Source organism: Cricetulus griseus, chromosome 3 (genome assembly GCF_003668045.3).
Source record: "Cricetulus griseus strain 17A/GY chromosome 3, alternate assembly CriGri-PICRH-1.0, whole genome shotgun sequence".
Lineage (NCBI taxonomy): Eukaryota > Metazoa > Chordata > Mammalia > Rodentia > Cricetidae > Cricetulus > Cricetulus griseus.
Window position 1 is genome coordinate 173889941 of NC_048596.1, and position 25078 is coordinate 173915018.

The window sequence follows — 25078 nt, forward strand, 5'->3', positions numbered from 1 at the left end:
AGCTCTTAAACTCTTTCTACCTCCTCTTCCTTGAGGAGGGATTTAATGGAGATATCCCACTTATACCTGTGTGTTTCTAGGTCTCTCACTCTCCAAGATGTTTGGCTCTAGGTCTCTGTGTTTGTTCCCATCTGCTACATGAGAAAGCTTTTCTGATTGACTGAATAAGGCACTGAACCATGAGTAGAGCAGACTGTCATTAGGAGTCATTTTATTGTTACACACACACACACACACACGCACACACACACACACACACACACTCCAGTCATATTTGGTTTTATTTATCCTAGGTCTCTGAGCTATTTTTTTCTTGTTCTTGGTCACCCAAAAAGTATCAGTCAGGGATGATGTCTTGGGTTTCTATTGTTGTGAAGAGACACCATGACCACAACAACTCATATAAAGAAAACATTTAATTGGAGTGGCTTGCTTACAGTTTCAGAGATTCAGTCCATTGTCATATTGACAGTGATCATGGTGGACTATAAGCAGACATAGTGATTGAGCTGGTAGTGCAACACCTTGAAGGCAAGAGGAAGTTTATTGACACACTAGGTGCTAACCTGAGCATAGGAAACCTAAAAGCCTACCCTCACAATGACACTTCCTTCAACAAGGTCATACATACCCTCTACAACAAAGCCTCACTTTGATCAGAATTATGTCATTCCTCCTAATAGTGCCACTCCCTATTAGACTATGGGTCCAATTACATTTAAATTACCACATTTGGATTCCATCTCATGGACTGGGCCTTAAATCAAATCAGATATTTGTTGGTTATTCCCAAGCTTTGTGCCATCTTTTATCAATCAGTTTTGTAAATTTTCACTTCTCAATGTGGATCCTGATTAGCATAAGCCCATCAAATGGCTGACAACCTGTTCACAGAAACAAGCTTAGTGTGAACTTGAAACTGCTGTCCACAATAATGATGTAAGAGATGTGCTCAAAGTTATGGCAAATCCCATCCCATGCAGAGCCACAGAGCAGACCTCCTTTAGTTGTACAAGGAGAAATGTCAAGCAAAGGATGACAACTCCTGTGTTGATAGTGGTTGTTGAAAGATGTTAGACTTTAACCTTTACATGTTATAAATACTGATGTAGTAATGTATGAGCAACCATCCTAAACCTCTGCAGCATAGTAAACCTCATTACTTGGGCATCAGTTGCTCATTGGGGCAGCTTTCTGGTTTTTCATTTGACTTTGTCAGTATTCAGTTTTTGTTGTGAGTTACATAAGATGACCTTAATTATAATGATAGGAGTGTCTCCCTCTGGCATCCTGTCTTTCCTATTCATCCTGCAACCAGTGGCCCACCTTACACTTTCATTTTAAAGATGGTACAGAAAGAATGAACAAGTCCAGTGCTGTTTTCAATGTTCCTTTTGTGTGCAGCTTGCTAAGATTCACTTGTTCCAAAGCAAACAGTAAGATCGGAGCAAGAGACCAAAGCAAACAGTAAGAGTCACAAAGGGAGAGACCAAAAAGTTAGTTGTCAAAGGTGATAAGACAAGAAAGCTCTGAGGAAATAGCACCATTGTCAGGTACAATATATAATGGACTTCACTTTCACAAAGGCCATATTACAAACACAAACAGAAATTCTATACCTACAATAATTTCAAATTACTTCTAAAAATCTGTCCATCAAAAATGTTCTGGTTGATTTTCTAATTTCTGTTTCTTCTTTTGTGCTCCTGGGTTTGTTCATGTTACCTATGCCACATGAACAGTATACAGCTCTTGAACACTTCTCAGAATAAAGTATGGAGAGAGAATGGTAGTTGAAGATTATGCTGTTTAGTAAGTTAGGCATTGTAGGTTCTCCTCCAAGATCCATATCTTCACTATCCCTGGGTAATTGGCTAGGTTTCCAGTACCAGGCATGATTTACACCTTTTTGACAAAGTTTTCAGTCACTAAAAATTTATTGGCTGCTAACAAGGAATATGTGCCACTACTGCACCCTTAGGACTGTCATGTGGTATGAACATACCATTTTGTCAGTTGGAGATTTTACTTAGTTCAGTCTCTAATCCCTTGCAGGGTACTAATAACCAAAACATCTTAGACTCCTATTACATTTGGTAGATCATATTTGATAACATATTTGGGATTCAGGGGCCAGTATGGGGCTTAATATAGTACAAGGAAATATAGTTGCACTTTTGTTTTGAATTATTTCTCTTGATAGAGACAGAAAACATGTAGGTTAGTCTTTCTAGGGAGCATGCCAACCTCAGGCCTAGAAAGAACTTAGATTCATGTGAAAAATCTGTTCCACTTTATTCCACTTTGGAAAAAGTCTCTACAATAGAATTATGAACCTTTCTATTTACATACCCAATTCTGCTAATTGGTTATTATACACATATATTTTTGATTTGTGCATGTCAGTGTATGATGTGAAGCAATTTTCATTCTAGAATCCTCCAAGACAGTGTATAGAGGCAGGTAGATAAAAGGTAGTTTCACTCTCTTCCATTTAGGAGATGTATCTTTCCCATCTGCTTTTTTTGATTTTTTTGTTTCCTGATAGGAGTCCATGTGTCCTGCAGACACAGGTCTATACAGAGATTCTAGTAAGATGAACTTTGCACTAAGATTTCCCGGTGAGGATGAGTTATTCCCTTCCTGTCAAGGTCATCCTTCCAGCTCCAGGTGCTAATTTGTGCTGCTCTTGATCCACTCATATTATTAGTAGTGGAGTCCTTGGTAAGTGTTCTATTGAAATATTACTAATGTATGAACTGTAACATTAAATTTCATCTCTAATCAATCAAATGGCATATATATGCAGTAGATGCTTGGCTAGTAAAAAGATTAATTGCCATGTGCAATGAAAACTAACTCTCTATAAGGTGAAATATTGCATGTCTCCCACAGAAGGATGGAAACATGAACACTGTTTTAAGCTAATGACTAGTTCTGCCATTCAACCATATGGATTGCCTTAAAGACAAACTGCAAAGAAGATTAAAGGCATGTAAAATCAACTCTCTATTAAAGCAGTTAGGGCTTTTCTCCAGATTCTACTGGAAAATTATGCAATCTGTTGCAAAACCAGGCACTTGTTTCCCAGATGGTCCAAGAATCTATCTAAGCAAACATTTCTTCTATGTCTGTGTAACAAACCAAGCATATTTTTTATTTTCTCTGCTTGATTATGCATTTGAAGACATTTACAGGGAAAGGACCTTGTAGAGTTTTGGATTTGCATTGTAAAATTTCTCAATATTATGGTAATACACACTTCTGAGAGCCAACCTGATGTTATGAAATAAAAGATTATGTGTTTTCTGAGATGTACTTTTGATTTATTTGGCTGGCATAATTTTTGTTTTCTTAGAACAGTATTGTTTGTGCTTTAGATAAAAAAATGGTCAAAGTCTCTCAGATCATTAATAATCGCTTGTTAATGAATGTGGAATCATTGCTTTTTCGGAGGTACATTCACTATGAAATATATTACTGGTAACATGGTAACACACTACATGAATTTAATCATTATTGGAGGAATCATTGACAGAAATATCATAGATAAGTGGAAGGGAATTTTTTTTTTTACGTTTTACAACTGTGCCATATGTATGGCAAAGGAGATCACTAGTGTAAGGGTTTAGGCATGAAGATCAGGTTGTGTTTTCTTTAGTGTGTTCTCTACCAGTTTTCCAGCATCTTTTTTAGTTGCTTAATGCCAAGAAATTACTTTTGTTCCTCTTTGGCTTAACCAAATTCAGAAAGATATATTCAATTACTTGGAAATTTGGAAATTAACCAAGTCGATATTTCTTTCTAAGGCACCAATGATGTACCTATCCCAAAGTCATCCCACAGGGTCTGGCAACAAATATCTTGTTTACATGGAATATATATATATATATATATATATATTATATATATATATATGCATATATATATATATATTCTTAGAATTTCTTTATGAAATTTTATTTAAATAATATTTTATTTATTTTACTTACCAACTGCAGTTTCCCCTCACTCTCCTCTCCTCCCAGTTCCCCCACTTGCTTCCCATCTACCACCCCTTCAACTCCTCCTCATCTCCTTTCAGAAAGTGGTAGGCCTCCCATGGGCTTGAACAAAGCATGGCACATCAATGTTGACACAGGACCAAGCTCCTCCCCTTGCCTCTTTCTCCCTTTCTCTTCCGGTCCATCCTGCATCCAATTTGCCTCCCACACCCAAACTGCCCAACCAACTCCCTCAAGTTCCCAAACCTCCGTCCTCTCCCCCATGTCCAATTTAAATTAGAAACAAGCTTCTAACAAACTGAATGAGGATGTCAGTTTGGAGGTTTGAACAATCTATGGGGCCACTGATAGTGCATCAGTATTTACCCCTAATACACCAATGGACTTTCAAAGCCCTCTCCACATAAAGGGATACTCTCTCAGTCTAGACACACTGGGGAGGTTCTACACCCGGCTCCAAATGATATGACAGACTTTAAAGATCCCCCATGGAAGACCTTCCCCACCATGGGGAGCAGAAAGGGTTTGGGACAGGGGGTGGGGGGGCAGGGGAAGAGTGGAGGGAGAAGGAGCAAGTTAAAGAATCTTGTTTCTAATTTATATAAAATTAGACAAAAGAAAGAAAACATAATATTTAAGAATGATGGAATTATTGGACTGGACAGGGAGGAATAGAAACTCTGTCATCAAATGGCTCCCAACTTTTAGCAACTATATCCAGATAAATCCTAAGAGAACTTGGTAATTGATTCTAAACACAAATGAACAGAGGCAAGCAGGGCTTCTTGGTAGCAGCATTTTCTTGGGTGGACTCTATTTTCTAGAGGCAAGCAGAGGCTTGAGGTTGCTTTAAGAGAGTCTTCCTGACTCAGCATTTATGGGAAAGGACCTCAAGGCTCTTTTAAGAGGTCCTGCTGCCAACAATTAGATGGTGTTTATGAGCAGCCACAGCATGCTTCTTCATGGTGACATGGATCTAGAAACCTTGAAGACTCTTGGCAATAAGCATGGTTGCCACCAATATCTTTGCCGTAAATGTAGACCCTCAGGAAGCCAAGGCATAGGACACTTTAATCTTAGCCATGATGTTTATCCGATTAAAGACTCATGCGTTCAGAAAAAAATAGAGATATACAGTAAAGATATATTGAGAGGAATAAAACCTCTAAATGTTGTATAGTGTGTTTAAAAATATACATAGGTTTGGGAGAGAAAAGAAAAAGGATAGAGAAAGTCCTTTAAAAAGAAATAGGGTAACTGGGTATGGTGGCATATGCCTTTAACCCTAGCACTCATGCAAAGGCAGAGAGGCAGAGAGGCAGAGAGGCAGAGAGGCAGAGAGGCAGAGAGGCAGAGAGGCAGAGAGGCAGAGAGGCAGAGAGGCAGAGAGGCAGAGGCACAGAGGCAGATCTCTGTTATTTCAAGGCCAGACTGACATGGAGAGTAAATTCAAGGACAACCAAAGTTACACAGAGGAACCATGCCTTAAAAAGAAAACAAAATAGAATAATAAAAGTAAAAGAGCCACATAAAGATGGAAAATACAGAGAGAGTCTGAGTACTGTATGCTATTATGTTGTTTTGAATGTTTGACTTCTGAGGAAGGAACAATGGCTACTAACAGACATTTTATTATAAATGTTGATGGATTAATCCAACCTATATATTTTGAAAATGCCTTAAGTGTAAGGACATGTTACTTTGGAAAAGAGGTACTGACTTTGTTTCCATAGAAGATGAAAAGCTGAATCCAGACTAATATGGTTTGATGAAGCAAGAACCGCTGAAGCAGTGGTCCAGGTGCCACCATCCAAAACAGCTGAGATGATGCAGTCCAACAGACTAACACTGCCAGGATTTGGCCATTGTTCTGGGTTTTCTCAGCATCCCCAAACAGCAGGAAGCAGTTATGAGAGAACTATGTCAAAATTCCTAAATAATATTTATAAATGTTTTTTCATTTACATGGGCTTTGTTATAAATGGTTAATGATCACAGTCAATCTCTTTGTAAGAATAAAGGGAATATTATATAGAAATGACTATTTTGCATTGGTATGACTTTGCTTTAGTGATATAAATTTAAGGTCAATTTTGTTATATGCATATTGAGACTCTTGTTTAGATACTGTGTTTATATAGCTCATTTAAAATGTAATATATAATTAAAATACAGATTATAGATATTAACCTATAGTAGTGAAAACTTAAGTTATGTTAGTTAGGTTTTCTAGATATACAGAGAAATATTTTAAATGAATTCTTCAAATTCATTTAAAATGAATTTTAAAAGGTCTTTCAAAGACCTTCAGAATATGTCATTTAAAATTGTTCATTAGCGTGTTTCATGAAAATGAAACACAATGGCTCCTGGCAATACCAATTATATCCGAGAAGAAACTCCACATGGACTTGACTTTACTTTGTGGAAAAAGTAGCCACTGGGCAAGAAAGTGCCATTGCTTCTACTGCTGACACTGTGTGTCCAAACTGGACAAACAGGACACTGAAGAGAGTGACTACCTCAGAAAATCCTGATTCACATAAAAGTCAGTCAGAGACGCTCGGCCTACAGGCTGAAGATGGATGCCCCAGTGTTGCAGGGGAAACTTGGGTGAGTATCCAAGCACCAAAATGTCTCTGTCAATTCTAGGGTTCTTTGGTGGAGTTGAAGATAGGTAGTTATGATTATGATTTTCCTTAGTTATGATAAAAGATAAGTTACATATAAAACTTCATACTCACAAAGCTGGGTTAGATGACAGAGTATGTTCCTTACATTTTGACAAAAGTTAGTGGACTATATATTGTTAACTATAGTTCTTTATTGATAACATTTTTGTTATATATAATTTTACTATGTTAAAGTTAAAAACCTTCATTTTTTTAGACAGTAAAGAGGAAATGATGGGGGATGTTCTCCTGTATTCTGTGAATATATGTTTTTCTTAGTGGTTGATTAATAAATGGTGACTGGCCAGTAGCCAAGCAGAGAGTATAGGGAGAACTACTCAACTAGGGGATTTCTGGGAAAAGGGAAGACAGGGAAGAGCGTGCAGTAAGATGCCATATAGCTGTCAAAGAAGTAACACGCTGAAGCATTACATAAGAGCCACATCCTTTTAGCAATACATTGTTTAATAGAAATGTGCTAATAATTAAAAGAGAGCTGGCTGTCATTCTTTCTTACTGCTGAGTAGCACTCCATTGTGTAAATTTACCACATTTTCTTTATCCATTGTTCAGTTTTGGGTCATCTAGGTTGTTTCCAAGATCAGGATATTATGGATAATGTTGCTGTAAACATAGCTGAGCAAATGTCCTTTTTGTGTGAATGTGCCTTGTTTTGGGATATGCCCAGAAGTGTTATTGTAGGGTCTTGAGGTAGGTTGATGCCTAATTTTTTAAGATATTGTCATACCAATTTCCACAGTGGCTGAACAAGTTTGCACTTCCACCAGAAATGGAGGAATGTTCCCCTTTCTCCTCATTCTTTCCTGAGGATGTCTTTGGTGTTTTTGATATTAGCAGGCAAATGAACAGAAATAGAAAAAAGAAATAATCTGAGTGAGGTAACACAAAACGAGAAATACAAATATAATATGTACTCACTCATAAGTGAATACCAAATATAAAGCAAAAGATACCCAGCCTAGAATCCACAACCCTAGAGAAGCTAGAACCCTCCTCCAGAAACAGGTGGAAGCAGATGCAGAAATCCACAACTAACCAATGGGCCAAGCGCCTGGAGTACAACTGAAGTGGGGGGGGCTATAATATGAACAAAGTACTCAAAACGATGATGGGAAAACCCATAGAATCAGCTAACCTGAGCTAGTGAGAGATCACTGACTCAGGTCTGACAATTGGAGAACCTGCATAAGACTGAACTAGACTCCTTTAATAAAGGTGCTAATGGTATTACTGGCACAATATATGAGGCCACTGGATGTGGGGCCAAGATCTAACACTAATGCCACAAGTGACTTAGTGGAGCCCATTCTATATGGAGAGATACCTTACTCAGACTAAGGGTATGGGGGTTGGGGAGGTGCCTTGTTCCTGCCTCAAGGAGATAATGGGACAGACTTAGTAGACTTCCTAGGGAAGGCTTTACCCTCTCTGAGGAGAAGATGGGAAGTGGGGAAGAAGGAAGAGAGGAGAGAAGGGGAATTTGGATTGGAATGTAAAATGTAAATCAATAGAAATTAAAATGAAAGCTGGCCAGTAAGAAGCCTGAGATATCAGCCAAGCAGTTTATAATTAATATTAGCCTCTGTATGTTTATTTGGAATGAAGGGCAGCAGGATGGGGCAGAAGAGAAAGTCCATCATCAACTTTGAAAGAATTTAAATGTGGGGACACCAGAAGGAATTAGAGCTAGTACAAAGAAATGGTTTAAGCAATAATAACTGAGAATATTCCCAAATTAATGACTGAAAACAGATACTGAAATCTAGAAAACACATAAAACATCGGTGAAAAAACACAAAAATACATATCTTGATATATTATCACCAAATTGTAGAAATCAAAGGCAAATTAAAATCTTGAGAGAAATTCATTTGGGTTCTATGATGGAACAGATCTTTTAGAATGAATACACATTTCATAGGAGATTTATTAGCTTGGAAGATATGATTTGGGTTATGTGTTTTAACAATGGCAATGTGCAAATTTGGCTGGCTGAGTAACTGGCAGCTGTTGAGTCCAGGGTCTGGGCATCTCAGCAATTCCAATCTGTTACAGAAGGCCTGGAGAACTCTTGGAAAGCTTATAGACATCCCCCAGACTTATGTTTTAGTTGATTCACATTGAAACACAATGATAAGAATTACCTCACACTTCTCAGCAAATCTTTAGCAAGAAAGAATCAGGTGCAATTGGCTGTCTAATATAGGTTTATGACTATGGATTTTGATTCCAAATATTTCTGGTAAGTAAATAAGAAAGAACTTCTTTCTAGGATAAAGGCAAGGAATATGTCATATGGAGAAATGTTCCACTAGAAGTGTTAAAATTGTTTATTCAGAAATAAGTCATGTTTCTCAAACAAGAAATAGTTGTAAACTCTCTGTAGGTAATGGTTGATGGGGATGGGAAAGATACTTTCTTCAGTGGTACATCTATTGCTATGATGCCCAAATTCCTGTAAACAACCCAATACATAAACAACCAGGGAAATCAACCCCATTCCACACACACATATAGTTATGAGAGTAGAACGAGGGAATGTGTTGGGAGATAAGAAGGGATCAGTAGGAGGAGGAGGGTGACAAGAGACAATATCAGGAGATGAATATTTTAAAAATACATTACATAAATGTATGAAAATGTTGTAATGAAACATTATTATGCATAATCATTAAAGCCTAATAAAGTATTAAATAATCTTAAAGGAAGTTTCATAGAAGGGATTATGTTAAAAATCTTAACATTTCTCATTTTTATCTGCTTTTTAGGCAATTATTTTAAGTAGCAGTGTCTTGGGTGATTTTAACAGAGAAGTAAGTTAACTGGATGGTAGGCACGTTACAAGGAAAGAATAGGAATCCTTGGGAAGACACTAAGCATTGACCTAAATTTAGAGTAGTTTAGTACAACTTGAAAGTGACTTGTACTCACTGTGTTTTTGCATCACAAAACACTAAAACAAACATTGTTCCCTTTTAAAAAGAAGTATAAATCCTAAGATAAGAAGGAAATTTCAATCATATAAAAATGTGCTGGATAGCAGAGAAGGTGGAAAATTGATGTATTTAATGGAAAGAAATAGGAACAATTGCAGCAAACAGAATGTTTGCAGACATGATAGATGTTAATGTAAAATGCTAGTGAGTATCTTAGGGCAGACAAGCTTGACTGACTACCAAATAAACAGATGAGTGTATGAAGAAACTGTCCTCATTCAGCAATACAGGAGAAGAATATGGATGGAACTGGAGATCCTCATTTTATTTTAATTTACTCCCAAAATTTCATGGGTGAGGTTATTTTTCTCATTTTTTAAAATTTCCATTCATGCCAATAGTATAATTTAATCATCTCACTACCTTATTCCTCTCCTCTAATTTCTTCCCAATCCCTCACACCACTTTCCCTTACAACTTCATGTGCTCTTGACTTAAAACCATGTGTCTAATGGGTTTGTTTATGTGGGTTTGGATTCAGGTACCAGAGCATGGATAGATTCTGATGTTGTATATCTCTGAAAAAAAAAAAAAAAAACAACTGGATTTCACTTTCTTTTTTTTTTTTAACTTGTTTTTAATTTGAATTAGAAACAGGATTGTTTTACGTGACTATCCCAGTTCCTTTCTCCGTCCCATCCTCTCTTACCACCCCCCAACTAACACCCTACCTATCACATATCCTTTCTGCTCCCCCTGGATGGTAAGGACTTCCATAGGTGGTCATAAGAGTCTATCATATACTTTGGGATAGGGCCTAGGCCCAACCTTGTGTGTCTTGTCTCAGGGAGTATTCCTCTATATGGGATGGGCTCCCTATGCTAGGGATAAGTACTGAACTTCTACAAGAGTTCCCATAGATTTCTGAGGTTTCCTCATAGAAACCCATGTTCCTTGGATCTGGATCAGTCCTATCCTGGCATTCCGACTATCAGTCTGGGGAGCAAGAGTTCCCAGATGTTCAGGTCAGCTGTTTCTGTGGGTTTCACCAGCCTGGTCTGGACCCCTTTGCTCTTCTTTCATCTTTCTCTGCATCTGGGTTCTAATTCAGTTCAGTGATTAGTTGTGCGTGTCTGCTTCTACTTCCACCAGCTGCTGAATGAAGGCTATAGGATGGCATATAAGTTAGTCATCAATCTCATTATCAGGGGAGGACATTTAAGGTAGCCTCTCCTCTGTTGCTTAGATTGTTAGCTGTTGTCATCTTTGTAGATCTCCAGACATTTCCCTAGTGCCTGATTTCTCCGTAAACCAAATGTCTCCCTGTATTATGGTATCTCCATTCTTGTTATCATCTAATCTTCCCCTGACTCAACCTTTCTGCTCCCTCATGTTCTCCTCAGCCTTCCTCTTCCCCCTTCTCATTCTCCTAGCTCCCTTCCCCCTCTTCCCATGCTCCCAATTTGCTCAGGACATCTTGACACTTTCATCTTCTCCAGGGGACCATGTATGTTTCTCTTAGGTTCCTCCTTGTATATTATCTTCTTTGACAGTGTGGATTGTAGGCTGGTAATCCTTTATTCTATGTATAAAATCTCCATATGAGTGAGTAAATACCATATTTGTCTTTTTGTGATTGGGTTACCTCGCTCAGAATGGTTTCTTCTAGTTCCATCCATTTTCCTGCATATTTCAAGATTCCATTGTTTTTTTTTTTTTCTGCTGAGTAGTACTCTATTTTGTAAATGTGCCACATTTTCTCTAACCATTCTTCGGTTGAGGAGCATCTAGGTTGCTTCCAGTTTCTGGCTATTACAAATAGTGCTGCTATGAACATTGTTGAACAGATGTCCTTGTTGTATGAATGTGCTTCTTTTGGGTATATTCCTAAGAGTGGAATTGCTGGATCTTGTGGTAGACTGAGTCCCATTTTCTTGAGGAGTCGCCATGTTGATTTCCAAAATGGTTGTACAAGTTTGCACTCCCACCAGCAGTGGAGAAGTGTTCCCCTTTCTCCACATCCTCTCCAGCATGAACTGTCATTGGTGTTTTTGATTTTGGCCATTCTGACAGGAGTAAGATGGTATCTCAGAGTTGTTTTGATTTGCATTTCCCTGATGGCTAAGGATGTTGAACACTTTCTTATGTTTCTTTCAGCCATTTTAGATTAAGATATTCACCAATCCCACATCTGACAGAGGGATGATCTCCAATATATATAACAAACTCAAGAAGCTAGTCACCAAAACACCAAACAATCCAATGGATTTCCCTTTCTACAGCAGCTTCCAATTGTGGGAAGAACTTCAGATCTAGGTGGGTGTTCTGGGATTTTGATCTGTTTCGCCAATGACCTTTTGGGCAGCAAACCCTAGGACATAGTCTTGTCTATACATGATAGCTTAAAAGCCTAGGGAGAGGTGTTGTGCTCTAGTTCTAGCACTGTCCCTCTGGTGTGTTCAGAGCTAGGAGCAGTTGTTCCCCATTTCCCCTGGGCAGAATGGCAGGATGCAGGACCTGGATAGTGGCTGTGTCTAATTTGTTCTGTATCTACGAGTATTCATCCCTTTCGTATACCTAAATAAATTTTGAGACCCTTTATTAGATGATTGTGGGTTCATATAACAGGTGGGACTTTATCAACTCTTCTATCAGTGCTAGGATTTTTTCTTGAACTTGCACCATCCTTGTTTATGCTGTCCTAGCTACTGTGGGTTCCTGTATGCAACAGGACTGATACCCCTGTTTCTGTGAAGTCCTCAGCTACTTTCATGTCTCAACTTTTTTTTTTCTGTTCGTTCTTCCTCTGGGATCTGTGAACGCTAGGCAGGAGGATGTAATATAGATGTTCCATTTAAAGCTGAGCACACCTCAGTCCTTGTTCTCTGTAGACTGATTAGTTGCAGGTCTCTATATTAGTTCACATGTACTATAAAGGGAAGCTTCTCTGATGAGGATGAAGAGTTTCATTAAAGGAATAAAATAAGAACTTAGGGGAGTTTATAGTAATGTCTGCTCAGAAGAATAAGAATAGAGGATTGAAGATTATCATGTTTAGTGTTCAGACTGAGACAAATATTATATGTATAGAGACTAGATATTACATAAACAATAGAAAAACCAGAACAGCTGTAGAGTAGGTAGATGGGAAGAAGAACAGGATAAGTGGTGCAAATGGGGTGAATAAACCAGACATAAATGTGCCTGTCTGAACAAGACATAGCGAAACACAGCATTTTAAAGTGGGTATTCACAAATTAAGTAATAAAAGGCAATGATTATTATATGTAGGGAGCTGCAGAAAACCGCACCCAAAAGATGGCGCCGGTTTCCGCCTTCCGCCAGCCCGACGGCGAGCGCTCTCTGTGGTAAACAACTCCAAATAAGGCAAAGGTCATGTATCCTCTTAATTCTGCTTGGAGACAACCTATCCTGGCGCGCCACGTAGGGTTAGGTGATTGGTAGATGTAGACTATATCAAGCCCCGTCTCCCTCTGCCCGGGGCCGCTGCCATTATACACTGTACAAAGCAAAGAGGTTCCCGATTAAACTGTGTTGAAGAAGATTCCTCGGTGTGGCGTCTTTCTTGCTGGTCAAGGGTGGACGCCGCAAGTGGTGGCCCGTACGGGGACGCCGCCACCGCCGCGAGTGGTGGCCCGTACGTACGGGGAGTCAGAACTTCTCACAGTCGGGGGTAAGTTCCCAAGGTAAGTGGAACTGTAAAGTCCGCGGTGAATGCGGAGATAGGTCTCCGGTAAAGGAGCACCAAGGTCCTCGGGAAAGAGGAGATAGGTCTCCGGTAAAGGAGCACCAAGGTCCTCGGGAAAGAGGCGATAAAGTCTCCGGTAAAGGAGCACCAAAGCCCTCAGGAAAGAGGTGATAAAGTCTCCGGTAAAGGAGCAATAAAAGCCCTCGGCAAAGAGGCAAAAAAGTCTCCGGAAAGGAGCAACACTGTTCGCGACAAAAGCGAACCGAAAGTAAAAAAAAAACCTCACTTCTGCTTTAATTTGCAGAGTGAGAGTAAGTTAATGGACCCCGCTATTATAGTGGTGATTTGGCTGCCTTTTAACATCGCAGTGTGGGCTTTTATTTTCTGGTGGTGTTATCCGACTTGCAGTGAGAAATCAAAGGAGAAACAGAAAAGGGATAAGAAGCAAGTTTATCCTTCTCTAGGAAGGTTGAGAAAGGAGTTAAAAGAACCAGGAGAGGATTCAGAATCAGAGCAGGATATATGTGAGGATGAGGACATCATGGAGGAAGAGGAGGAAGAGATTATTGAGCTCATGGAAAAACATTCATTAAAAGTATCAGAAAAACAGCGTCCTAAAATGGCGACTGTAAAACAAGGGCACCGCCCTACCGCTCCTCCCCCCTACTGCTCGAAAGAGGAAGTAGGAGGTCCTGGTTGCTCCACCTTCTGTCCGGAAGTGTGGCGTACGGTTCGCACTGAGCTTCAGGTTACTCAACCACTGGCTTATCCAGTTTTTACAGACGGTAACCAACAGAGATATCATGAACCAATTGACTTTAAAATTGTCAAAGCTCTGGCAGAATCGGTACGCACCTATGGGGTGACAGCAGCTTTTACAATTGCTCAGGTAGAAGCGCTCGGTCGCTACTGTATGACACCCAGTGATTGGACAAATTTGGTAAGAGCTTGCTTATCACCAGGACAATATTTAGATTGGAGAGCTTTTCAAATTGAGTTTGCCAATGATCAAGGTGCGATTAATCGTGCAGCTGGTGATCAATATTGGGATGTGGACATGCTTCTTGGTCAAGGACGTTTTGCACAGCAACAAACAGGATATCCTCCTCAAGTGTATGATCAGATTAATCAAATAGCCATTAGGGCTTGGAGGTCTCTGCCTAACAAAGGTGAGGTCAGTGGAAATCTTACAAAGATATTACAAGGTCCTATGGAACCCTTTTCAGACTTTGTGGCAAGAATGGTAGAAGCTGCAGGAAGAGTGTTTGGGGATCCAGATACTGCTATTCCTTTGATCAAACAGCTGAAGGAAATAAATAGATGCAAGTCATGGGGACTGTGCAGCGTGGTTTACCATTGCTGTCAGCCCTACCCAATCATGAAGAACCTGATTTGTGATGTGTGCAGGATAGTGTTAGGTTTGCTTTTACTTTACCTTCTATTCTCCATACCATTATATGAGTGGGTGGTTTTACCCCAGGGTATGGCCAATAGCCCCACTATGTGTCAGCTTTTTGTGTGTCATGCTATTGCTCCTATTAGAGAGAAATACCCTGCTGTGAGATGTGTTCACTATATGGATGACATTCTCTTAACTAGTAAGGAGTTGAAATTGCTGCACTTAGCATATGGAGATTGCATTGGATATCCAATCTACCCTTAATGCTCAATTGAAAGGTGGCATTATGGTTTTGAATCAATGCATTGATCTAGTACAGGAACAATTGGATACTTTATGCCAACTGGCACAGTTGGGATGTGAATGGAGAATGCCTGGTTTGTGTGTAACAGCTGTTTCCTATCAGAATTATTCCTTAGCAGCAAACATGTCTAAACAACCTTCATAGTATCTTCTAGGCAACTGGTCTGGGGATTTTGACAAGCTGATGCAGGAGCTGAGACTCTCCATAGTGCATGTGAATTCCACCAGGGTCGACATCTTGGTTGCGGAAGGACTGTCTGCGTGGATCACTCAAGCCATGAATCATCTGAAAGAGTGGGCAGGAATGGGTGCCCTGGGAGGAATGCTTATCCTAGTTAGTTTCATAGCCTTATGGTGTATCTGCAGGATGAGGGTCACACAGCAGAGAAGTAATACCATGATTGCACAAGCCTTTAGTTTAGTTAAGGAATGGGCTGGAGTAGGGGTTATGTTTTCCATGATGCTGTTAGCCATTTTTGTTTGCTTGTGGTGCCTATGCAGGATCAGGAAGTCACAAAAATCCCAAGCTGCTATGTTGGTACAGGCCTTTGCTGCTGTGGAAGCAGGACAGTCCCCTCAAGCATGGTTATCCATGCTGACAGACAAATAGATGTCTGTCTCGCCCTTGCTGAGTGAGTGATGCGTATCTGAATCAGTCATGCTCAATGACGGGCACCTACCCTCATGCTGAGCGAATAAGCATACATGTGTTCCCTTCAACCTAAGACATGAGCCTGTGAGGGCGACACAGTGACTCTTTGACGGGTAAGATAGGGACACTGGGGTTGAACCTAAGACAGAGATGACTGAAATCTGACAACAGATAGATACTGCTACTCCTATAATATTAAAACAAAAAGGGGGAACTGTAGGGAGCTGCAGAAAACCGCACCCAAAAGATGGCGCCGGTTTCCGCCTTCCGCCAGCCCGACGGCGAGCGCTCTCTGTGGTAAACAACTCCAAATAAGGCAAAGGTCATGTATCCTCTTAATTCTGCTTGGAGACAACCTATCCTGGCGCGCCACGTAGGGTTAGGTGATTGGTAGATGTAGACTATATCAAGCCCCGTCTCCCTCTGCCCGGGGCCGCTGCCGCCGCCGCCGCTGCCATTATACACTGTACAAAGCAAAGAGGTTCCCGATTAAACTGTGTTGAAGAAGATTCCTCGGTGTGGCGTCTTTCTTGCTGGTCAAGGGTGGACGCCGCAATTATACTTCATAAAAATCAGCTACACACTTTTATAAGATACTCACCTTAAAAAGGAAAAACAAAAACATAAATTGCACTAGGTACCCATCTTAGTTAGGGTTTCTATTGCTGTGAAGAGATACCATTACCATGGCTACTCTTATAAAAGAAAACATTTAATTGGTTGAACTGTCTCGCTGAATGTGACTTGAGCATACATGAAACCTCAAAGCCATACAATGATGCATGTCCTCTAATAAGACTCTACCTACTTCATCAAGGCCACATCTCCTAATAGTGACACTCCCTTTGAGGGTCATTTTCTATTAACCCACCACAGTTTTCTTTTGCCACTATAATAAAATACCTGAAATAATTAACTCATGAAGAGAAATGATTTGTTGGTACTTTCATTTTTGGAGGTTCGAGGGGTTGTGATACATATTCCAAATGAAAATGGCAGGTTGTGGAAGAAGGGGAAATTGCTCACCTCCTGAACCAGAAAGCAATACAAATGAGGAAGAGGCCAGAGTCCCATAGTTGGCTTTTATGGAATGCTTCATGGATGTCCTGCCAAGCTACACCTCCTCCAGATCCATCACTTCCTGAAAGTGCAACCTGGATACCAATTACTTCTCACATGCACATTTAGGAGGCTTTCCAGATACAAATTGTAGCAGCACATATATAAAGTGAGGGGTTAGTTTCTTTTTATTTCCTGGTGGGACTGGATATAGTAAAGCCTCTTTGACTACAGAAGTTTCTTACCAAACTAAGAAAATTTTACGATATGATCCCTTGAGACAATTATGCCCCTTCATATTCATATACAGTAATTGTAATCCTGTGTCCACACAGAACTTGTGAATATGAATATTTATAATAAATTTATAATTGTCAAAATGGGAACAACCAAGATGCCCTTCCAAAGGTGAATGGAAGAATGCATGTGGCACATTGAGACAATGGAAACACATTCATTATTCATGAGAAATGAATTACCAAGAGAAAAAAGAGACAATGTTGAAGTTTAAGAGTACATTGTACAATGGAAAATGAAGTTGAAAAGGCTTATTATGGTTGTATAGTTGTATAGTATTTGTGGAAAGATGCAGGCAAATCCATGAAAACATTCAACTACAGAAAGACAAGGCAGTAGAGACATCAGTGGTTGCCAGAGCCCTTAGGTAAAGTGTAAAGGGGTGAATCAGAATGTCAGGCGGCAGGGGGGCGATTGGGGCATTGAAACCACTATATAAAACTGAAACAATGAATACAGGTCATGCACACATGTCAAAACGCCTGGAAAGGCACATCACAGAATGTAAAGTTCAGTACAAGCTAGGGGTTATAGTACAAGAAGAATGTATCAACATCCAGCCTCTTAATTGTAATGAGGCCAATGCACTAGGGCAGGATGCTAATATCAGAGGAAATTATGTGATAGTGGAGGCCAGGGTGGTAGGTAGAACTCTTTTGTTATCTGTTAAATAGTACTATAATTCTAACACAGTGCTGAAAATTACAATCTATCAATTATTAAAATGTTAGCATTCAATATGTTGACATTCCTGTTGTATCACACTCTAAATAATGAAAAGTTTAGTCACAATTTTACTCTTCCATCTCAGATAATCCTCCGTCAAACAAATGGATTCTACACAGAATTACAAAATCAGCACCTGATAGGTCTTTCTGTTTCACCCTACATTTTCTTTTTTGAGACAGGGTTTCTCTGTATTGTTTTGGAGCCTGTCCTGGAACTTGCTCTGTAGACCAGGCCGGCCTCAAACTCACAGAGATCTGCCTGCCTCAACCTCCCAAGTGCTGGGATTAAAGGCATGTGCCACCAATGCCCGCTCACCCCACATTTTAAAAGCATTGCACTTATGCTATGATTTCAACATTACTATACTCCTCGACTCATTTTTAACTGTATCACTTAAACATTTTCATTCAATTTTTTGCTTTTAATGAAAAGATATTTTTCCCTCTATTATAACCTGTCTATAGTTTCCTTTCCCTCTATTCCTAGTTTCTCCCACATTTCCAATCACCTGGCTCCACTCTTTTCTCTCTCTCATTAGAAAACATGTGCTTTTTTATCATTTTTTATATGAATTAGAAACAAGATTGATTTACATGACAGTCCCAGTTCCCTTCTCCTCCATTCCTCCCCTACAACCCCCAACTAAAACCCTACCTATCACATACCCTTTCTTCTATTCTTCACCTGACTCAACCTTTCTGCTCCCTCATGACCTCTGCATCCTTCCTCTTCTTCCCTTCTCATTCTTGTAGCTCGCTCCCCCTTCTTCCCATGCTCTCAATTTTCTCAGGGGATCGTTACCCTTTCCCCTTCTCCAGGGGACAATGTTTGTCCCTTTCAGGGTCCTTCTTGTTTACAAGTTTATCTGGCAGTGTGGATTGTAGTCTGGTAAACCTTTACTCTGTGTCTAAAAATCCACATATGAGTGAGTACATACCATGTTTATCTTTTGGTGATTGGGTTACCTTGCTCAGAATGGGAAAACATGGCTTTTAAGGGATTGTAATATAATTAACATAATATAATAGATAAAACAAAAACTACCACATATGAGTAGGACAAAATAAACAAGCAAACAGAAGGAAAGGAGCCAAATAAAAGACCCAAGAAGCAGATATAGAGATAGAGACACACTTGTTCACACACCCAGGAATCCCATAAAAATACTACATTGAAAGTCATGGTACATACACAATGGGCATATAGGATTAAAAGAGGAAAATGTAAATATATTACAAAAAATAAAAATTAAAAAAAATTAAGATAAAACCCAAGCCATGACAGGACATTATGAGGCAATGAACCTCCAAACTGCCACTGAGTTTATTTTCTTTTATGCATATGCTGCAGGGCATGAAGCCTGCAATCATTAGGAACAGTTGGTGTTGATCCCTCTGGCTCCTACAATTCTTCCTCTCTTTATCAGGATTCCCTGGGCTCTACTAATGTTTGCTCTGGGTCTCTGCATCTGTTTCCATCAGTTACTGGATGAAGACTCCCTAATGATAATTGTGGTATTCACCAATCTGATCACAGGAGAGGGCCTGTTCAGGATACATATCTATTATTGTTAGGGGTCTTAGCTAAGGTCATCCTGGGAGTTTCTCTTGCACCAGGTGTCTTCCTGACCACAAAGACACCCATTTCCAGTCATCTCTTTCAGTACTCCCGAACCTATCCATCCCTTAACCGAATTCCTCAAGTTCCCATTCCCATGTGCTCCTAGTCTACTCAGATCTCTTCCATTTCACCTTCCCAAGAAAATCCATAGGTCCCCTCGTGGGTCCTCCTTGTTACCTAGCCTCTCTAGGTCTGTGGATTGTAGCATGGTAATCCTTTACTTTACAACCAATATCCACTTATGAGTGAGTACATACCATGTTTGTCTTTCTGGATCTGGTTTACCATATTCAGTATGACTTTCTTCTAGTTCGATCCAAACATGGCTCGTAGGAACTCACAGATTCTGAATGAACCAGGGAGCAAGCCTACATGGAACCTACATGAGGACTTTATATATTTGTGATAATTGTGTAACTTTTTCTACTTGTGGGAAAAAGGGCTGTCCCTAATATTTTGGCTGGCTCTTGGGAACCTATTCCTCACACTGGATTGCCTTGCCCAGCCTTAATATTTATGTGCTTAATCTTGCCACAATGTGATAGGCCATACTGTGTTGATACTCATGGGAGGCCTGCCACTTTCTGAACAGAAACTGAAGAGGACTAGATTGTGGAGGGGAAAATGCAGTTGGGATGTAAAAATAAATTTTCATTAGCAAGTGTCTATTGATTGCAAATGGCATCTGGGTTTTTGAATGGGAGCATGTAGGCACTTCTACTTTCAGGTATAGGATCCTATCAAGTACAGACCCAAGCAGGCCAAAAGCATGTTGCCCAGGTATCTGTTGCTTTAGAAGGCCTTCGTTTCTTGGAGCCATCCATCTTTTCCTTCTTGTTTTTACCTTCTTTCTGTCTCCTCTTCCACATTGTTCCCCAAGCCCTGAGGGGAGGGATTTGATGGAAACATCCCATTTGCGACTCAATGTTCCAAGGTCTCTTACTCTGCATAATGTATAGCTGTGTGTCTCTTGTATTTGTTCCCTTCTGCTGTGGGAGATAGCTTCTCTGATGATGGGTGAACAAGGCAATGATCTATGTGTACAGGGGAATGTCATTAGGAGTAATTTTTGTTATTTGTTTTCTATTTTCTTTTTATAAGGGAATTATTTGGTTTTACTCTCTTCTAGGACCCTGGGATTTCTAGTATCAGGTTCTTTATCATTAAAGCAGTGTTGTGTATGGGTTCTGTCTCTTGGATGGTCTTTAAGTCAACTCATATATTGGCTACTCCTATCAGCATGCCAACATTGCACTAGCATATAGCAAAGCAAGATTACATCGAAGATGAAATGTGTTGTATCTGGGTTAGTGTTTATGTTTATTCTTTGGTAACATGCAGAGTGAATTCCTGTATCAAAGACACTATCATGTAGGGAGAGAAGGCTCTATGTAGCCACAATTTCAACCTCTCTGTATTCAAAGAATAATGTATGTATTTTCTTCAGCAATAGGACCTTGCTGTCAGTTTGTGGATAAATATTCTTTACAACACTCTGGGCTGTTAGGCATTCCCATGGAACTTCATTGTCCTAAAACTCAAATAGATAAAACCAGTTTTAGAGTGCTGGCAGCTTCATTTGGTGACATGAAATGTCCAGTTGAGACTTTGTCTCACCCATTATTTGGAGATTTCATTAACATTGCTTTAAATATATGCACATATTTTATATATGTAGAAGATCAGAAAAGCAAAGCAGCCAAGCCACTAGCTCTAACCTCTTCCTTAGACTGAAAGTGCTGATCCTGTCTTCATGAGCTCTCTCCACCCAGCTAGCCTCAAACTGTTGTTTCTCCTCAGCATGGCTGGAGAAATCTCAGAATGCATACTGAGACATTGGGTTCCTGTAGAGGCTGTGTGTTGCCTGTGAGAGAATTTTTCTGACATCCTGCTAGGTGTGGTTACTTGGGGTTCCAGGTAAAACATATTTCTCTGTATTGGAAATTGACACTTAAGGGTAGAGATGGGCTAGGTCAGGGCAAGACAGTCCACAGGATAGAGGAAGCAGGGTGTTATATCAGGATGTGCTTATTCCCCTGGGGAAGGGGCAGAAAGTGAAGAGTGACCACAATAAATAGTCTGCTACACTGCTGAGAATTAGACCAGGGCCTTGGATACACACAAGAAAATGGAGACTGAAGATATGAGTTTGCCTATGTGTTTCAGGGGGCTACTTGCTCCCCTGCAGGATTGGCTGGTGGGTTCCCAAGAAATGTCTGTTGGATTTGTGGACAGGAATAAAGCAATGAGTGGTAGGAAGGTAGTTTTGAGAGGAAGATCTGTGTGATCCACTGTAGATAGTGGTAGAAATGGAGTCTTTCTAATTTAAATAGAAAGTTGAAAAACAGAAGGTGGTGGAGGCTGCAGCAAGAGATCTACTGCAAAGCTTGGGGTAAGACAAGGAAGTAGTGTTTAGAGAGTAAGAAGGGGAGCTGAAGATTTGCTGTTATATCGAATGCTTCTTTGGGTGGAGTGGTTTGTAGACTTCCAGGGGAATAACTGTTAGAGTTGGGAGCTGTGATGGAGGAAGTTTGAAGGTGATGATTTGTATGATTAATTGGAGGTGGGGGCAAGAGGAAAGGGAGGAGGCTGAAGCAGTTTGTCTACTATAGAACTGGGAATGAGACTGGGGAACTAGTTGAAGATCTAGTTAGGGTACTTGTCTGGAGTACTCCACCGCTTTTAAAATGTGGGGTAAAACAGAAAGTCCTATCTTTTCGGACTCTACACTTCTGCATAGAATCCATCTGAATTAAATATGTTTTCAATACATATTTTATTATTATTGAATATTTAGTTTTCTATATTGTTTTATTCATTTAATACAAATTTATTCTTTAAGAGTAGTATTTCTTTATTCCTTGAGGACTACAATACTTCTTGGATAAGGAGTTATCAATATTGATGAAGAAACATGCTTATAACCAGAATACTGAAGGGTCGTATGTGTGTGTGTGTGTGTGTTCAGAATACAGAAGACAGTGTCACATTCTCTGAACTGACTGTTGTGAGTCATTCACTGTAAGTGCAGGGATCTGAACTTGGGTGTTCCACAAGAGCGTCAGAGCAATGTGTGTATTTTTAACCACTTAGCCATGTATCCATTCTTTGTTTTATACCTTTAGGAGAACAGTTGTGTGACAAATTTGAAAGCAAGTAATAAAGTATCCAAACATACACAAAGAGTATTCATCATGTAACATTTGTCTATATCATATGCAAGGAGAAAAGAATGCAGATGTGAATGTCCCCAAAGCCAAAGTTCTTAAAACACCTATGAAAAGGGGCCTTTAGTAAAGAAGCCCCAACTAAATATCAGACTTTTTCAATATAAAATATACATTTGAAAAAAATATACATTTGAGGTAAGCCAGACTGTATCACTGATCCTAAGAATACTATAATTTGAAGCTGCTGAGATAGAGGAAGAGGGATCTGGAAACTTCCCATTAAGGGTGTATAGATACTTAATTACATTAGATAAGAATTGATAGATAACCATTTAATTAGAATAGGTTAGCACTACAGAAGAAGAATGGGAGTTATCACTAAAAGAGTGGAGGTGAAATCAGAAGGCTGGCAGCACAAATGTAATCCTTTTTAATGTGCAAAAGTAACCCCTACTCTTTCATTTGGCCCCTCTCCTGATTTTACAGATGGAGCTTCCTAACTGATTTGCATTTGGATTATTCTTTCAGAATAGACCTGTATTTCACTTCTAGACTCTATAACTAAAACAGGTCCAATTTCTGATAATCTTTCTGATAAAGTAATTAAAGATGGAGGTATTTAAGAATTAATGGGGGAATGAATGCAGGGAACCAGTTCTAGGAGAATCTCTAAAAGTTCCCATAAATATTTCATATTTAGTTAGTGCCATATTGCTTTAATTTGCTTTTGCACTTATTATAAGCAGTCTAAATTCTTCTTTAGTATATTTCAGTATACAGAATCTTAGAACTATATATTAGATAAAAATATTATCTTAAAAAGATATTATCTTAAAAATTTTCAAAAATGATTTAAAACAATTTTGAAATATTTAAAGTTTTTAAAGTTTGAATCCCTTTTCAATATATTTACTATTCTCTGTAGATATGTCCCTTTGTTTTACTTCTCCTTTAGTTTTGATATCATTTGTGTCTCATAAAACTCTACGTGCCAGCTTTCTATAAATATAATTCTAAAACCCTGTGATGTCAAGCCATGTTATCTATAAACACTTCGAATCAATGTACTTGTGTTTGTTCATTTACATGTATCAAATACAACTTTTACTTGTATGAAGTTTGTTCTTTTTAAAAATTCATTTCTTTAGGGTAGAATACAGAGGGATGGCTTTTATGATAGCACCTTAAAACACATAAAATTTTAAATTATTTTTCTTTTGCTTTTCATGTTAACATACAAAGTGGTGACTGGCACTGTGGCATTTCTATACATACATGCCATTTCCTCTTCTCATTTGTGCTCTTCCCCTATGGCTTTTCCTATATACCACTCACATCCCTTTCAGATTTCTTTCTCTCCCCCTTTTCATTCATCTCACACTGATTCCATTACCCTCTCTTTTTCTCAGCTCCCTTTACTTGTAATATCTCTTCTTTTGAGGAAAGTTTATTATTTAATGAAGAGTTTAATTGAAATCTTCAGACATGTGTTAAACCCATGAATCTAAATTTTCTTAGGTCTTCCTAACAATGCATCATTCTTTAACTCAAATAGCACTTGAAATAAGCATATTCTTATTCTTTTTCAGATTTTAAAAATTGTGCTTGACATCTTTTTTCTTTGAATGTTCTTTGAATCTTTCCTGTAATCGGCAAAGTAATATACAATCATGATACAGGCTTGGTTCTTACTGTGTTTGGGAGGCTGAACCAGAAGGTTTGTGAGGTTAATTCCAGTTTTTACCTACATAGTGAGTACCTTGTGTCAAAATCTGAAAAAAAAAATAAAGTCATGGCAGTTACTAGTTTAGAGGATCGAGACATACAATCTCTGTTATAAGTACTTACTCTGTCTTTATAGAAGAAAAGCAACAATAAATAACAGTAAAATGATAAAAACAAATGACCCACAGGGTTTGATTCCCAGTCCTTAATTTGGTGAAACAGCTAAGTTATATGTGGTCTAGAAAGCCAAGAAATCAACATCACTCATTGAAGAAATAACTAGAGGAGAATCAACCTCAAAATATTCATAAGCTAGACATGAACCGTAGAAATAAACTATACAGTGACTGTAAAAATTAAATTGCTTTATAAAGTCCTAATTGTAAAATTTGGGAAGGGTTTGAGATACAATTTTACATATGGTAATTATATGCCAGAAAAGATACTGAATAATTAAGTGCTTAAAAACCTCTCTGTTGCAAAATAGTTTCCTCAGAAATATAGATATTCAACACAAAGATAGATTACCAATACTAGGTTACTAGATTGTCTTATTTCAAAAAATTAACTGTTTCAACAAGCTGAAGGAACCTAGAAGTACTTCTGATGCAAATTTTATCAAATAAATTTATGCTTTATTTATTGACTTGATTCTATTAAGACACAATAAATTCTTAATATTGGTGTTAGAATTTGTAAGTTGTCAGACTGCTCATCCACTCTGGTCAAGAGGCTAAGGGGAGGAAAGGGATATATTATTTCATAGTTCATTGGTATAATGA